The sequence below is a fragment of the Sciurus carolinensis genome, chromosome 10 (assembly GCF_902686445.1).
Source record: "Sciurus carolinensis chromosome 10, mSciCar1.2, whole genome shotgun sequence".
In the NCBI taxonomy this organism is placed as follows: Eukaryota; Metazoa; Chordata; class Mammalia; order Rodentia; family Sciuridae; genus Sciurus; species Sciurus carolinensis.
The window spans coordinates 27,693,388-27,711,599 of record NC_062222.1 but is presented as its reverse complement, the minus strand read 5'-3'; the positions used below and the strand labels follow the sequence as shown (position 1 = coordinate 27,711,599).

The window sequence follows — 18,212 nt, the reverse complement described above, 5'->3', positions numbered from 1 at the left end:
TAGGTGGCCAAATCCATTGCTCTGGGTCCAAGTTGAGGCAGCACATCTTGGTGGAGGAGTCCAGAGCTGGAAAGCTGCTGAGCTCATGGGGAAGTCAGGAAGCCCAGAGAGAGGAGGGAGAGGGAAGCGTCCCCACCTGTAGGGTGCTTGCCTCCAGTGACCCATCTCCTCCAGAAATACCCCACCTGACTACAGTTACCACTCAGTTCATTCAAACTAAGATGGTCTGATTAGGTTACAGCTCTTATAAATCCCGTCATTTCACCTCTGAATATTCCTGCATTAACAAGAGCTTTGGAGGATACATTGTATCCAAACCATAACAAATAGAAATCATAAATACCTATGTATAATGGGCATCTGAGATTTAGTTTGAAATGGAACATTTTACTTTGAATAATAGCTTAACTCATTTTGCAAAATCATAATGTCTGTAGTAGTTCATCTTCTTAATCCTATTTGTCTATTTATAAATTTCACAGTGAATCATTGATGTAGATAATAAACAATATACAAACATAACATCACTTCCTTTGACCTAATTTGACCTGGAATGAGGTATCTCACACACTTGGATTAAAACTGGAATTGCTAAATCATTTTTGTTTCAGCTTGTAAAACTTAAGGTCTTTTTAAAGCACATTTGTCCCTAACTTCCATGGCCTATCCACAAGTTGGATTTTATTTAGCTGGTAATCTTCTAAGAAGAAAGTGATATCAAGTAGCAGTTTCATCCACTTTACCATCCATGTCTCAAGAAGTTGAATAGTAGCTTTTATCTCAGTCAGGTGGCTCTGCCACTAAAAACTGCAGCTCTGCTTTGTTAGTAAGGCTCAGGTCTTACCTACTGCTATCCCCCCAGCTTCGGCCACCTGTTCTTCCTCCTCTTTCTCATCCTCCTCCTCTTTTGCCTCCTTAACCACCGCCTCTCTCACCTCCTCCTCCTCCTCCTCCTCCTCTTCATCTTCTAATCTGTTTATCTATTTTATTTCCATTAGAAAAATATTATCTACATAAAATTTTGGTTCACTTTCTTCTCTTTTACCTCTGCCATTTAAGTTCGACTGTTTTGCCCAAGTAAAAGCAGAATCACATATCCAATTTGAGAGCTGAATATTTCCTATCATTAAGTTAAAAGGATTTAATAAATTTGCTCTTTATTATTTTTCAGGAACAATAACTCATCTTTCCTACATATTTTTTTCCTTGTGCTTTTATTTACTTGAGTGACTGTGTAATGAGTATCTCTTCTCCCACATTCAGCAATGAGTGTACCTAAGTGTAATTTGTATCATCAGTAATTGGATTCATTATCTAATATTCAATTCATGTCAGATCCCTCCATGATATGGTGTTCCCATGATAACTTGAGATATTTTAGTCACACGTACACTTTCCAGCATCCCTTGTGAAAATCACGATATTAACTTAAAGACACAATGAGACCAACACTGTGCCTACTTACAGACATACTGTATACTGTTGTGAGAGGTCTTTGGACAGCTACTGCTTCAGTCTCAACCCAGCCTTCTTGGGTAAATCAGCAACCTGGTAAGCAGAAAAATTACTCTTGAAATACTGTTTGTAGATTGCATTGACAGTATTGAAATAATTTATGTCAGCCGTCCAAATAGTTGCTTTGAGTGCTTTTGTGAAATCACAGTCTGTAGCTTTAAGAGTTTCACCTACGTTTTTAAGAGCTTGTTTAGCTTCTGCTGCTACCCATCCTAGTATAAACTGTCTGCTCGAAGAGTCCATGTTTATCTGTCCAGAGATGTAAATGGTCCTGTTGACTAACAGTGCTTGCCTGTGGTCTCTGGGCCTTTCACAGTGCTGATCACCTTTTTGATCAGGGCTGATGTGTCTAGTCCTTCTTTCTCATGCCCCTCCTGTAGAAGAAACCCTTAAACCACACCTGCCACTTCTTATCCAACGACTGACCAGCGTCAGGCAGGCTGCTGGAAGGTCCAGCCGTGGGCAAGCTCACTGGGCCGGTTACAGGTCTTCTGCCACTCCCTCAAGTTTAACTATATCAAAAGAGGAAGCTTATGTCTCCCTTTTTCTGAAAATTCAGTCAGAGGAATGAGTGTTTTGTACTTAAGATGCAATGTGTTTTCTTATTTAAGAAAGAAGTTTTATCAAAATTAAGCCCTGATAGACAATATGAAGTATTGCAGATTTGTTATACTTTAAAAAAAAAAAAAAAAAAAAAAACTAGCTAAGCAAAACGTCTTTTTTTTTTTTCCCCAAAAGGAAAAGCTACCATAACATTCTATGGAAAAACTTCTAGTACACAGATTTGACAGAGGCTTTGTCCTTTCTTTACTTTAAGGATGAAGCCATAAACAGAACTTTAGGTATATCTAATATAGTCATACCGTTACCTCTTAAGTACACCCAGTTTATGGCATGTTTTCCTCCTTGTGATTCTGAGTCACACACACAAAATTACTTTGTTGTACCTACAAATGACAGCAGGGATGGATGTGTACATTTGTTCATGTAAACGTGTATATATGTATATTCATATACCTTGGATATATTGTTTATCATGAAGTCATTTGTCTTCATAAGTCTGACATAAAGACTGTAAAGCTGTTGAATCGCCAATACAGCAATACCCTTCTACAGAGTAGAATTTCAGAGACCAAAATCAGTCTAAATGTTTTTCTTTTTGTCCATTCATGAAAGTCTTTAAGTTCATTTCCAGACTGTTTCTTCAACATTTTAAAAAGTCACCTATTACTGCATTGCTTTAGAAGAAAATGTCAGTCATCCATGTACCTAATTTTAAAAATTTAGTAAATAGGGAGAAACTCTCACTAGTTCAAGTACTTTATTTGAGAAGGTCTTTAAATTGCTTCTAACACTTTAGCATAACAGATCGCAAACAGAGAAATCGACAGCTTCTCCCACCAGCCCCTTACTCGCTCTATTGATCACTAAAAGCATAAACAATTTTGTAGACATTACCTTAGATCACAGTTTCATTCAGTTCTTATTAAACATTGACTTTTGAGTAGAGGCTCTAAGATCATTTTTAAAAGACCCATTTTAAAACGTTAATATAGAATTAACCTTTTATGGTTTTATTCAGCATGCTTTTTAAATTTTATATTTTGTCAGTCTCCTAAACAAACCCCAGGTATGGCTAGGTTTATTTATACATCATTCCTGAATGTTTAACATTTGCATATGATATTAGTAAGAAAAACAACTTTTAGTTTCTTCCTTGCCTTGATTTATTCTTTGAATGTTGAAAACTGTTGGAACTCTGAGGGCAATCCCTCTTCCCTCCATCACTACACCTTGTTTTTATGGGAACCTATGGCAGACAATATTATTTGAAATATTAGAGTGTTAGAAATTTCATAGTGTAGTGTCCTAATGTTAAGTCAGGGATAGTGGTGGTCAGGAATTGCTGTTTGTTAAACTCATGTGGTGTCCAAGATCCCACAACTGAATAAACTGAGGTTGCAGAGAGGCCAAGTGATTCACCCCAAATCACACCTTAACTGGCAGCTTTTAATGCTGATCTGTCCAATTTCAAAAACAACCGTTTTCCTTTCCATGTATTATGCTGCCCCCTATGGTAGAATTTTTCAAATACTACTAAAGAAGATTTTCAACAGAGCTATAAATCGAAGGTTCTAGACTCTGAAATAGCACAGCTTTCTAATATGTCACATTTCTGATATTCAGAATTAGCCTTTAGAAAGTAGAAAGAACTCAGTTAAGTATTTTTCTTTGTGGTATTTAACAAAGCATTGTGGAAGATATGGGACGCTGAGGCTAAAGTTGTAACAGGAAGAAATGAAAGTATAAAAAAGAAATTCGAGACAGGATTACACAGGTCACTTTCTAGGGGCCATCAGCAGTGCTTCTTAACCAGGGATTGGTTGTGTACTGACTGTTTCTCTTAATTTGACTAGTTTTCCTGTAAATTCTAGAGTCAGCTTGCTTCTCCACGTATGAATGATATCTTTTCAGTTTTAACTCTGTTAACAATGTTATTGTATTTTTTAAAAAATTCTTGCTTTCTGAGGAGATGTTCGGCTCATTTGACATGCTTTTCACAAAGTATCAACTTATTTTCTTTCTTTTTCATGTTTTACTAATATGAAAAGCACACAAGATTACCATTAGCCAAGTCTTGTATCTGCCTGATCTTTTCATGAAAAGAAGCATATTTGAGAACTAATTCCTGATGCTTTCATATTTGTCTTGGTGCCTTGCATCTGTGACTTCATTCCTTACCTAAATTTTATTATTTATTTTCCTGTAGCCTGACTGTTACATTATTCTTGGTAACTAAGCAGTTCCTTTGTCCTGTTTTAATATGTGTGTGTGTGTGTGTATATATATATATATATATATATATATATATATATATATTTATATATATATTTTTTTAATTTATATATATATTAAAAGAAATAGTGTGTTGAGTGTACTGAAATCTTTCTTGTCTTTAGGTTCTAAATATTAGAGGAATTAGGCATAGGTATCAGGGGATCAAAACAGCAGTTTTGTTCTGGATCACCATCCTCCAACTACCCCCTAGAATCAGAACTGCTAGGAAATTTCACTGGATGATGTGGCTAACATCTGAAACCTAATGGAGTTCTAAGTTCCACTCTGTTGTGGAGCTCTAGAGAACAATAACCTCCTCTGAAATTCTCTGGCATAATCTACTTGGAAGATAGGATATAGGTTTAGAGATGCTCAGAGGGTAAAGAGTACTGTTTAAAGTGGTCATCTTGATTATATCCACTAGTAAACATGGCCCGTGAGTAGCCATGTCTCCTGCTTTCATGAAGGAAAACTAGAAACATCAACTCTGTCTAGTTTAATTGAATTTTAAACCTTTGTGAGAATGGTGGAAATGGGAAAGGAGCTCAGTGGATGAGTTTCTCCCTAACATAGTAGAGTGATAACTCTTAAGATCTGAGCTTGAATTCTCATTATGCCACTTATTACATGACCATATGTGTATAATCTCATTGAACCCCTTTCTCTCTCTGTAAAATAAGACTATAATGTCTACTTCTCAGAGTTTTTGTCAGGATTAAGCGAAATGAAATATGAAATATGCAAAACAAGCAGTGTTGCAACTGGGAATCACAGGTACTTTATAAATACAAGCCTGTGACCCCATTTTGTTTACTTGTGCTGTGCCTCACCCATGACCCCTCAAAATATACTTCATTCTCAACAACAGATAATAATCTGTGTTTTTTCATGACCATTAGAGTTTAGTCATCATATCACCCTCTAGTGGAAAAATGATATAAATGAAAAAATAAGTATTTTTAAAAAAGATGTACAGGAGAATTGGGAGCATACTGTAATTTATTTATTTCTGTAAAAATAAAAATATGACATAAGTTTCCAAGCAGATGCCATTCACAGGTCTTCCCAGTTGATAAATATGTACCATTCCTTTAATTAAAATATGTCAGTTTCTCCAAACTTGTAATTTTTTAGCTCAAACTTTTGTACATTTAAATGCTTTCTAAATCTTAAATTTGGATACCAAAATGAATTTTAGCTTACAATAAATTTCTATTAAATTTCTATTAGTGCAATTTTAAAAAAATAGCATTTTAAAATAATTTTAAAATAATAGCTCTAAGTGTTGGTCATGTTTAAATCTGTAACTGATCCACTGCAAGTAATTAAATATTATTTTGATTATGAGTTTTCATTTTAAACTGAAGAATACTCTTCCCACAGAATGGAGGATTTAAAAACTTTATGTACTTTTTACAGATGATAAACTTCTCTGAAGTATCCCCAAAATGTTTCTGAAGCAGATGGGTTCCTCTGTGTAGTTATAATGACCTGATATTTTTTTAATGCTGTTTTTAGGTGGTAGGGAAGTTGGGATGAAGGAAAAGGAAAAAGGTGTGTATCATGATAGGTTCCAGTTTTGCTTTGGTAGATAACTCAAAACTTATGTCTCGAGCTCCCATGTTCACTCTGGCTTTATTTCTGCACTTCTGTCCATTAGATAGCATCTCCTGTGTGGTCCACTGAAAACTGAAACCATTTTTTTTTTTCTTCTCATGTTTTCTTATCTTTGTTAATGTACCAGTTTTCTGGTTACTTGGTGGAAAAATGGCTTGACTTTTTCTTATCATTTTAAATACTCCTTTTCTTTTACTCCAGCCACTTGGAAGATAAAAATTGAAGGGTCAGGTTTTAAAATGTTAGAGCATCTTTCCTTAGATTTCTACTTGTACTTGGCTGTAATGCCATGTTTTTGACAATGAGCTGGCAATATGAATGTTTGAATTAATTTCTTAAAAAATGAATTTTTAGTTCTATATTAATTGGTAACTTCAGTGTAAACATATAGTTAGATCCATATGTAGACATTTTTTTAAGTCCTCCAAAATTTTACCGTAGTTGTTTTCCATCCAATTTTATCTTGGTGCCTCTCCATTTGCTTTGAATGGCATCCCATCCCCCACATCCTATCAGCTAGCAGAACCTTTAAAACCCAGCTGAAATTCCATCTGCATTGACCCCTTGTTATCACCCAGAATTTATAGTTTCAATTAGATTTCACTCCTGGTGTTACATTTGGTTTGGACAGATGCCCTAAAAGTCCTGAGTTTTGCCTAATTCATCCCTCTTTCCCCCAGCTCCTACCAACCACTGATCTTTTTACTCTTTTTATTTTTTTAAACCTTAAAGTGTTCCTTTTATTAAAATGTCATATGGTTGCAATCATACAGTGTGTAGCCTTTTCAGACTGGCTTCTTTCACTTAGTCAAATGCATTTAAGTTTCCTGCATGTCTTTTCATTATTTGATAGCTCATTTCCTATTAGTCCTGAGTCAGTTTTCCTTTATCTTGATGTTCCATGGTTTATCTGCTCACATGCTGAAGGACATCTTGGTTGCTTTAAGTTTTGTCAGTCTTGAACAAAATTGCTGTGAATATCCATACACAGACTTTTAAGTTTTCAACAATGACAAGGAGTGCAGTTACTGGGTTGTATGGTGACAGTATGTTTTATAAGAAACTGCCAAACTGTCTTCCAGTGATTATATCATTTTATGTTCCCACCAGCAGTGGATCAGAGTTCTTGTTGCTCCACATCCTCTCTAGTGTTTGGTGGCATCAGTTTTGAATTTCAGCTGTTCTAATAGGTCTGTGGTATCATGTTGTTTTAATTTGCGGTTTCCTAAATGACGCGTGAGGGTAAACATCTTTTTGTATATTTAACATCTATTTATCTTCTTTGGCAAAGGGTCTGTTCAGGTTTTGCCTATTTTTTAATCAGTTTTTTTTTCCCACTGTTGAGTTTTAATAATTTTTTTTTGTATTTTGGATGAATTATTAGATAGATGTATCTTTTGCGAATATTTTGTCCTAGTTCATAACTTGTTTTCTCATTCTCTTGATGGTGTTTCACAAAGCCATATATCCAAGATCATCTAGGTTTTTGCCTATGTTATCTTCTAGGAGATTTATGGTTTTTCCTCTTTACATTTAGGCCTGTGATCCATTTTGAGTTCATTTTTGTAAGGGTATAAGGTCTGGGTTCTGTTGTTGTTGTTTTATTTTGTTTTGTTTCCATGTGGATGTCCAGTTGTTCCAGACAATGATGTGGAAAACTGTCCTTTCTTCATTGTATTGCCTTTGCTCTTTTTTCAAAGATCAGTTGACTACATTTATGTTGATCTCTTTGGGATTTTTATTCTGTTCCATTTTTTTCTAATGCCACACTGTCATGATTACTGTAGCTTTATAGTAAGTCTAGAATTTGAATGGTGTCAGTCTTTCATATTAGTTCTTCACTAATGTATTGACTTCTAGGTCTTTTGCCTTTCCATATAAACTTCAGGAATATTATTCTTGTTCCTACCTCTATAGGAACATGGACTATATCTCAATTTATGTAATTCTTCTTTGGAATCTTTTACTATAATTTTATAGTTTCTGTTATACATGTCATGTACATATTTTGTTCATACTTGAATATTTCATTTTTGCAGGTATTAGCATAAACAGTACTGTATTTCTCATTTCACGTTCTACTTAGGAAAGCAAATTCACTTTTGTATATTAACCTCATATCCTACAACTTTTCTATAATTGCTTTTTTGGTGGGGGTGGGTACCGGTGATTGAACTCAGAGACATTCAACCTCTAAGTCACAGCCCCAGCTCTATTTTGTATTTTATTTAGAGGCAGAGTCTCTATATAAGGCTTAGTGTGCCTTGCTTTTGCTGAGGCTGGCTTTGAACTTGTGATCCTCCTGCCTTAGCCTCCTGAGCTGCTGGGATTACAGGCATGTGCCATCACGCCCAGCTATAATTGCTTATTTTTGACTTCTGGTTTTTTACATAGAGGATTATGTTTTCTGTAAATAGAATATTATTTATCAATTATCTTTCCTTCTTGTTCTTATCTTACTACATTAGCTGGGACTTCTAATATGATGTTGAAAAGCAGTGGTGATAGGGGACAGTCTTGCCTTCTTCCTGATCTTAATTCCTCATAAAGTATGATTTTAATTGTAATTATTATATATATAGTCTTTAGCAAATTGAGGAAGTGTTCTTCTATTCCTAGTTTACTGAGAGCCTGTCTTGCCTTTTATTTTTTTAAATATAATGTTATATGTGTGACAGATAAAAATAATTTAAAACCCTCTTGTATTCTTCAGTTTTCTTCTGTATTACCCTCTACCTCAGCAACATGACTTTACTGAGCATTAGAGGAATTCAGAGCATCTTTCTACCTTCGTTTAAGCTTTTTCTCTTTTAAATGTCTTCCTTACCCTATAGCCTCTGACTTATTTTCTGTCCTTAAGATTCATTTCATATCTCACTTGCTTTAACAATTTTTTCACAGAACTCTGAACAAAATTCTGTACCTTCATTAGCTCTTTGTAACCTATTGAGCAGTTAGTTACAGTGTGCCTTGTTTTACTTATTTAAGTGATCAGTCATGTGTTGTTTAACAGCAGAAAGATGTTCTGAGAAATGGAGAATCTTCTGCAATATGATTTCTACAGTTTTAACTTGGAATATTAAGTGAGGTTTTAGCAAATGAATAACAAAGACGGCAGTAAAATTTACAGCTTGCTTTTGTATCAGTTCCCCCTTCTTCCAAAACTCCCCAGATACAAACAATAAATATAAATATGTATAAATATACTTCTAAAACCTATAACAAGTTCATATGAAATTAGTGTTTCACCAACTTTAAACAGTAGTATTAATTTTAAAGTCATTTCAGCAGTGATTGCAGCCCTAGAACCTTAGTGAGACTCTTTTCTGTTCATGGGTTCACCTTTTACTTTTACTCTTGTCTTAAAAATCTCATTTTTATCTTTGACTTCCCTTCTGCAGGCACATTTTCATGTGTTTAAAATGTGTTTGGTTGCTATAATTAATCTCATGTATAAATTGAATATAATAAGGAAATGATCAAGCTGGATGACTTATAGACAGACTACAGAGAAGAAAATGGTGTTTAAGGAATATAGTATTTAAGTACTTAACTTGTAGATGTGACACTATTCTTTTAGTTTTATTCTTTCTTTGGAACTTGCATTCAGTACTGCTTAATTCTTAGTTGAATTGCTATTTTTTTCATTTAGTATTGGGATTTTTTATGAGAAAAAAATTTTAGAATTTTTTTTACTGAATATTCTAAATATGAATGGTAATTCAAAAGGAAGCACAATAATATGAAACCACTGATGATACAAACTATTTAGGTTTGTCTAGAAGTCATATTGGTATATTTAATATACTTAATAAATTAAAGAAAATATTGTTTTATTATGAAATATATATAGGCATATAATTACCTAAGAATTTCTCTCTTTCTTTACTGAACACTAGAGGGCCATATAGTACCTTATTGCTATTGACAGGGCTGCTTTTCATGTATTTAATATGTGCTTGTTTCTCTTTTACTTTGTGTTCGTGTTGTACCTTTTGGAGTTAATATTTAGAATAGTTATGTGCTTTTTTCACATAATATGTCAGATACTTTGGGTTTTTGATTTCGCTCTTTTAGTAAGCAACTAGCATATTTTCATTTTACTATTTAATAAAAAAGTGATGAAAGTGAATCTTGGGATAAATGTACACACGTGTTCCAACTTACTGTGCTTGGGACTATGAGTATTCTTTATAAAATTTTCTCAAGGACTGAGCAGTACCCACCTGAAGTCTCAACAACACAGGAGGCTGAGGCAGGAGGATTGCACGATTAAGGCCAATCTCAGCAATTTAGTGAGACTCTGTCTCAAAAAATAATTAAAAAGAAAGGGGCCTGGAGTTGTGACTCAGTGATAGAGCGCTTGCCTAGCATGTGTGAGGCACTGGATTCAATTCTCAGCACTATATGTAAATAAATAAACTAAATAAAGGTTCATTAACAACTAGAAAAATATATAAAAAACAAAAAGAAAGGGACTAGGAGGTAGCTCATTGGTAAAGTGCCCTTGGTTTTAATTCCCAGTACCCCCCCCCCCCAAAAAAAATATTGAGGGTTGCAGGGAGGGAGAGAAAGGAAGGAAAGAAGAATTTCCTCAAGGATCTGTGTCTAAATGATGCATAAAAGCAAATGGCCTCCCATTGTTAGGGAGGTGCTCTGGGCTTTCTAAACATACATGTTGAGAAAATAATGATCTCTCCACAAGAGTTTTTCTTGTTCAAATTTCCTCATGTGTTAGCATAAAAGGCAATATTGTAGGGTATAACTACCCAATTATTCTAAATAAGGAATATATGAATAGCTGATATAATCTTCCTCAATTTGCTTTGGTTTTTTGGGCTAAAGAAATGAAAAGTATAATCTTCAGACCCTAAACAAGTAGTGAATATGTGGAGAGGGCCATGAACAGCCAATAAGGCTGCTCCAGCTCTTGTAAACTGCCCAAGACATGCCCTCCCTAAAGGATGTTAAATAATCAGTTAAAAGAATACAAAGAAAAGCATGGGACTGGGCTCCACAAAACTGACAGAGCTGCTCTCCACCCGTAGACTACTCTTTTGATAGCTTCTTGAGAGAACGTTCAAAATCTAAAGTAGACCCTGGCTAAATTTTTCTTTTTTCCTTCAGTTTACTTGAGAGCGCATTTCTTATTATCAATTTCTATATTATGTTTTTTGGGGAAAATAAGGACATTTCTCATTAGTTATGTTTCTACTCCCTTTTTGTGAAGTAAGATTAGTCTGGTGAACTCAGAGGAAACTTCCTGTGCTTACACACAGGAAAACATGAAAAGGATCATGTGAAAGGAGGAACAGTGATCCATTTAAAGACTTAACCTCCTGTTTTGAGTTTCTTCTCATTTTATTTGTCAATTTTGATAAATTACTTCTTTAAATTAGTTAACTAAGGAAGTGATAAAACTTTGATCTTTAGTTCTAAGTTTGAGACCTGTCCTCTTGAATGTTGATGAACTTCTTTTCAATTTACGGTTATTGCTATGATAAACAGTATTTTTTTAAATGAAAAAGTTATGTTTCATATGCCTTAGTTGTGTGTTTATTACTTTTCTATATCATTACCATTGTCTGTAGCTGTATTTATTACTGTAGTTAGGCAAAATAACGTGAGCTTAGGTAATAAAATTTTGAGCTTGAATTCTGGTCTTTTTGCTTAGGTAATGAAATGAGTTATTGATAACATAATCTAATTGGTGAATGTTAAGCTCTTTATTGATTGATTGTACTGGGGATTGAACCCACTCTACCACTAAGCTACATTCCCCATCCCTTTTTATTTTTTATTTTGAGACAGGATCTCAGTAAATTGCCCAGGCTACCCTCTCACTTTTGAGTCTCCTGACTTCCTGGAATCACAGACCTGTATCATCATGCCCAACTCAATGTTCAACTCTTAAATTGTTAGGAATGTAAAACTTGTAAAAAGTGGGATTAATATCTGGATATATTGAGAAACACCTGTACTGCCCTTTTATGAACTCTTTTTTAGATGCTATTGACAAATGGAAGACATCAAAATATTGTCTTTTTAACAGTTTTTTTACATGTAAATTTTACCTTGTTAAAATTTGATTCACTTTTAACACTATTGAGCATTCAAAGAATTGCCATTATTCTTCTAAAAAGGTGCCCTGATTTAATACGAGTTTTTGTAGGGTTGAGAAAGGATGATGTTGGGGACATATTGCTATATTTAATATGTTCATTGTAAGAGGCATGTACTTTTAAAAGGTTAATAGGGAGGGCACAAGTGCAGAGAATTAAGGGTATGTGGTATTTTGTAAAGATCTGAGATCCCTTTAATTTGCCCCAAAATCAAAAGGTTGGGAGAACCAGGTTCTTATGAGTAGTAGTAGTAGAGATGTTTCTAGAACACCATACTCTTGTATTGTAACTACTTTCCATCAGTGGTTCTTTGACTGCATTGAAATGATTTTCAAGCAGAAAAATCCCCTTTTCCATATCATAGTTATGTGAGGCACAAACACTAATAAAGTACAAAAGATCAAAACACCTGAAGAGGCTATGGGCCAGAGAGGTAATATAAATGAATGAAGTGAACTAAACATAAGACCTAAGGAGCCAAAGCTTCTCTTTACGGTGAGGAGCTGAAATGATGATCTTGATATTACTGTGATTTTTAAAATTTGTCAGTCACTAGTATTCCAGATTTTTAGATGATATTTCTCAATTTTTTTATGCTTTTTTACAAAAGCATTTCTGTGGGTTTGTTTGACCTGTGGACTATCATGTGTGGAAAGAGTGGACTATTTATCACTCCCTGAAAAATCAAAATAGTTTGCATTCCATACTGATCCATAAATGACAAGTGGTAGAAATGCAGCATATACATAACACACTGAGTACCTTAGTGAGTAAGGTAGGGACTTTTTCTTATGAATTCAGTATATTAGTTTTAGGTGTTAAATTGCCAAATAGATCTTTTTAAAAAGAAGTCTATATCCCAGCTTCCACAAGGAATTTGAGTTGGCCTACATGTACAAGTAACACATATCATAAAATGATAAAACTGTATGAAAATTAGCACCAGGGAAAATAGTAGAGTACAAAGACAAGGCCATGAGAAAGATAGGAATGAGTTATGATGAGTTGGGGTAAGCTGGTAGTAGGATACAGATTGGCCACTTGTGAGGGCCCACCCCAGTATTCTTCAAAGTATGACCCTGGACCATTTGCATCAGAAACATGTGAAGGGCTAATTTAAAATGCAGGTTGTTAGATTACACTCCAAAGCTTTCTAACCAAACTCTAGGTGGGAATGTATGCTACATGATTCTCATGTAGATTAAAGTTTGCAAAACATTGGCTAATAATTTGGTGGCTACTTCCTTGTGATAAAATTAAGAGGACAATATGCTGAGTTCTCTGAGAGAGGAGTAAATATGTCACACACATACACACTTTGAAGCCCACATACAAACACATACCTGCTTCCCGATGTTGTATTTGAAGTATTTTTCACATCTGCCCCCATGAATGAGTGATTCAGTAGTTCATATCATCGATAGCATATCTATAACAAATGCACTCGTGCTTATGAACAGTGGTAGTTAGTGTGATCTCTGAAGTGACACTGGGGTTTTCAAGTACCAGCTCTCTCACTCAATGACACTTTGACCTGGGGCAAACTGTTAACTTATAGAGTTAACTTAGGAATGGTAGTAGTACCTACCACATAGTGTTACTGAGAGATTCAGTGAGATAATTTTGCAAAGTACTCAGGAAAATGACTGGCAGGTAATAAGTACTTAATAAAAGTTAGCTATTTCATAAGGTTAATTATTGCAGTGTTATAAGATAATGCTAAAACTAGTTTAACTATCTAGTTCAGTCTGGATGATAAACTGTGGAAAATATTTTTAGTTTTGAGGATACTCTCCTAGGTATGGGTTGAAACTATTCCACTGACTTGTCCAAATTATTATGAATTTTAGCATAGAGTTCAGCTATTTGATATTGTAAGTTTTGTTAGCAGTGTGAAGCACTCTTGTTGATTGACAGGTGTTTTCCCATAATGGATTGTTAATGCTGAACCTAGAAGGAATTTGTAAAAGACTAAAAGAAAACTTCAGTAATCTTGGGGCTCTGAGTCACTACATGAAAATGTTCAGAAGAGATGAAAATGCAGGTTCTGTTCTGTGATGATAATTGGTATCCTTGAGCTGAATGGCTGGAACTAAAATAAATGGAGGGAATAGATCTTCTTTGGCACAGCTGTAGAAATCCTAGAATTACCGCTTGATACTACAGAAAATATCTAAGTTTCTCACAGTGAAGAAAGAGATGATTATAAACAAATGAAACAATAGTTTTAGGAAGGTCGAAACGGTCTCCATTTAGGATGTATTGTAGAGAGCACTCTTCGTAAACTGTTGCATAGTTACTGACTGTATCTGACATAGAAAATTAACTTGATTCCTCCTAATGGTCAGTATTGTTGTCAGGGTTGCATTTTGCCTGTAAACTGTAACCTCTCATTATAGGAAATATAGGCAGAGGAGTGATGTTTGTTTTCATAGATCACTAGAAAAAAAAGTGTCTACATTTTTTTTGTACTTTTTTTTCCCTAGAAAAAAGCCTGCTTTATTCAACTATGTCTTGTCCTTCTGTCATGTGGTCTCTTGCTGATGTAGATTTTAAAGGTAGCTTTCTGCTTTAGAAATTGCAGTTGCAGGCAGGACATGATGGTGAGCACCTATAATCCCAGCAGCTCGAAAGACTGAGGCAGGAGGATGGAGAGTTCAAAGCCAGCCTCAGCAACTGAGCAAGGCCCTAAGCACGTGAGCGAGACACTGTCTCAAAATAAAAAAATAAAAAGGGCTGGGGATGTGGCTCAATGGTTAAGCACCCTTACGTTCATTTGCTGGTACAAAAAAAAGAAGAAGAAAAGAAATAGCAGTTGCTTTCAGGAGATGCGCTACTTTCAAAGTGAGAATGCTTTAATTTTTTGTGTTCTGGTCTGTCTTAAATGGTAGTTTCTGACTATTAAAATCTGATGCAAATGGGGACTGTGAGTATGACAAAGTTCCTGGTAAATTTGGGAAGTACCAGGAGTTACTCATTTGCTACAGATGTTGGTTCTATTTGTCTACAGTATAAATTTAATTTTCTAGAATGAATTGTTTGTACTAACCAATATGATTTCATCTGTCTTAGAGTTCAATGAGTGAGAATTTTAAAGACACTCAAGTACATCTGTACTGCTTATTAAAGTTTTAATTTGGAGTTTATTTCTCATCATGTCATTCTCTTAACTTGGTATAGAAAAGAAGATTAAAACTGTAAGACAGTTATTCTATATCAGTTAGATATCACTCATTTTTCTTTGTGTGTGTGGTATTGGGGATTAAACCCAGAGACTTTCTCCCTCTGAACCATACCCTAGCTCTTTTTATTTTATTTATTTAGCAAGACAGGGGTCTTGCTAAATTACCCAGACTGGCCTTGAACTTGCTAGGATGGATATTAATTATCTTTTATTTCATCTTTTTTAGATTTTTTTTTTTTTTTTGCTGCTTTACTCCAGAAGGGAATAGAACAGTGGTTACAAATTGGTGTTTCATATGGTATTTGTTTTAACACATTAAAATTTTTTGCCAACATTTAGAAGTGGAAAGTTCATATATAAAAATATTGATTTTTTTTTTTTTCACCGTCTTTTGAAACTATGAAATATCTGACCTTACTAGGCCCATGTGATTACATGACAAATCCATTGCTCCTTTTGAGTGGACTTTCCAGGTCTTTAACCTGACCCATTTTCTCTCTTTTATTTTATTGCCTGATCCTCTATAGTCATTTTAGTTTGTATGAAATAAAGACAAAAATGCACATCATTGGGTGTCCGGGGTTGTAGCTCGGTGGTAGAGTACTTGCCTGGCACATGTGATACACTGAGTTCAATCCTCAGCACCACGTAAAAATAAATAAATAAAATAAAGGTATTATAAAATAAAGGTATTGTGTCCATCTACAACAAAACACACACACACATACACACATTTGTATGAAAGGATAAATCTAAAAAGAAAAACAATTGTAGGAGATTTTCAAATGAGTTAATTTTTAAATTTTTTTCTCTGTCTTATATCAGGCTGGTTTGAATGTAAATTCATGCCGAAGTACTCTGTAATATATGTTGAAGTTTTGATTTGAATTAGTGAGAGACATGCTAAATGCATCATTTCCAGTGGATGTTGTCAAGATTGGAAATTGTCACCAAAACTTTTGCCACCCTTAAAATAGCTACTCACCTTTTCAAGAGGATCATTTGTCCTTCCCATTTATTGTTAAATTTTGAAGTAACACTCCACTAGAATCATAGGTATTATATTACAGCAAACCAATGTTCTTGAAGCTCCTAGTTTTACAAGATGTTTCAGTTATCTGTCTCCACCTAACAAACCACTTCACAGCTTTGTGGCTTGTAACAAACAAAAATTATTTATTAATGCTCATTGTTCCTGTAGATTAGTACTGTAAGTGCTCACCTGGGCATTGCTAATTCAGAGTTGCAGTCAGATTGTTTCTAGAGGTGAAATAGCAGGAGTCTAGAATAGGTGAGGGGTGACCAAGAATCTTTTCTCGTCATGTCGTCTCAGAATTGACTGTTCCATATGTCTTCTTTTTACTGGGACTAGTTTGTGCTTCTTCACTGCATAGTGGCTCCAGGCAGGGGTACTAATTACTTCAACAGCACATCAGAGCTGCCACACATTCCAGCAAGGTGGAGGCTGAATCCCTGCCCTACCCGGCCCCGCTGGGGTTAGAACCCAGGGTCACTCCACCAGTGAGCTACAGCCTTCTATCTCCCCAGCACCCGCTTTTTTTGAGACAGGGTCTTGCTGAGTTGCTACTCTGACCCTCTCTTTCTTCAGCCTCCAGAGTCACTGAATCTCTTTTTTAGGACTTAGCATGGAAATTCAAATGTCACTTTTACCATCACTAGTAGTTGAAACAGTCACAAAAGTCTAACCATTTCTTAAGACCTCTACCTCTCAGTGGAAGGAGTGTCATAGTCACATTGTAAGAAGAGCAGGCAAGATGGAAGACAGTTTTGTGACCATCTTTGAGAATACACTTTTCTATAGGCTGTTATAATATTTTTGTTTTTATTCCTGTTTTTCTCCCCATTTGGACTTCATAAAAATTAGGCATCTTAAGACAGATTCTATATATAATATACAAATGTCTTCTGCAATGCTTTCTTTCAATTATCTACAGCTTAGCTATCTGGCAGATTTACATATCCAAAACAGAAACAAGTCTCCACACATCTAGTTAGGAAATTTCACAGCTTCCTTTTTACTAGGTTAGTACTGAACTTTCTCTATAACATATATTCTGTTGCAAAGAATGAGTTTAGGAATTAGACCTACTGGGATTAAAGTCTCAATGCAATTGCCTGACAGCTGTGTTACCTTGGACAAAATTTTAAACCTTTGTGAGCCTTAGTTGGTCTATTTAAGATAATGATACTTGTCTCGTGATGATGATTAAATGAAATTGAACACAACTACTGGGAACTCTGCAAGTGTTTAAAACTCCCTCTTATCATTGTCCCAATCTGAAATGAGACAAGTATTTTCTAAGCCTTTTGCAGCTGCATGCTTCCATTATATCTCCTGTTAATCCCTGATAGTCTCTTGGTATCCCTAGACAACTTCTTTTTCATCCCCAAATCTTTCTATTTCAGGCATTCTCCAGAATTACAGGAATTGAGTTTTTGTTTGTTCATTTTTAATCTTTCTTGAACCAGTTAGTGTTTTATTTACTGGAGAGAATGAAGATTAAACTTCAGCTTATAACATTAAGGTTGATGTTTATCAATGTATTTTGTATATAATTTCAACAGTGTCAGAGGCCAGTGGTATCACCTGTCAGCCCATCCAGGAATGAGGCCTTAAATGTGTATTTTCTATACCTTTATTCTAAAAGTATTTTCTGTATTTAAAGTAATCCTATACTTAAATTCTATGAGGTACTTTTAATGAATATTAATAAATCTTATGTGCTTTCATGGTATTTTGGTGAAAATAAATTGTACTATGTCTTGCTCAAAATAATTGGTTTGTATTTATAATTGCATCAGAAACTCAACAGTGTAGGAAATGGTTATCTCCTTTACCATGTTACTTTCTTAAATTGTCAGTGCTGTCAGTTTACATTTTAATAAATTTAGATTTTTATTTTTCATACGAAAAA

At 34.8% G+C, this 18,212-nt stretch overlaps 1 protein-coding gene and 1 pseudogene across 6 annotated transcripts in view; one reads left to right on the top strand and one right to left on the bottom strand.

Annotated features, from left to right (window-relative positions):
• Positions 1-18,212, top strand: part of Fbxw7 (F-box and WD repeat domain containing 7) — a 190,628-nt gene that overhangs the window by 107,444 nt on the left and 64,972 nt on the right. The window lies entirely within an intron of this gene.
• On the bottom strand, positions 1,424-16,291 carry LOC124994778 (2-iminobutanoate/2-iminopropanoate deaminase-like; annotated as a pseudogene).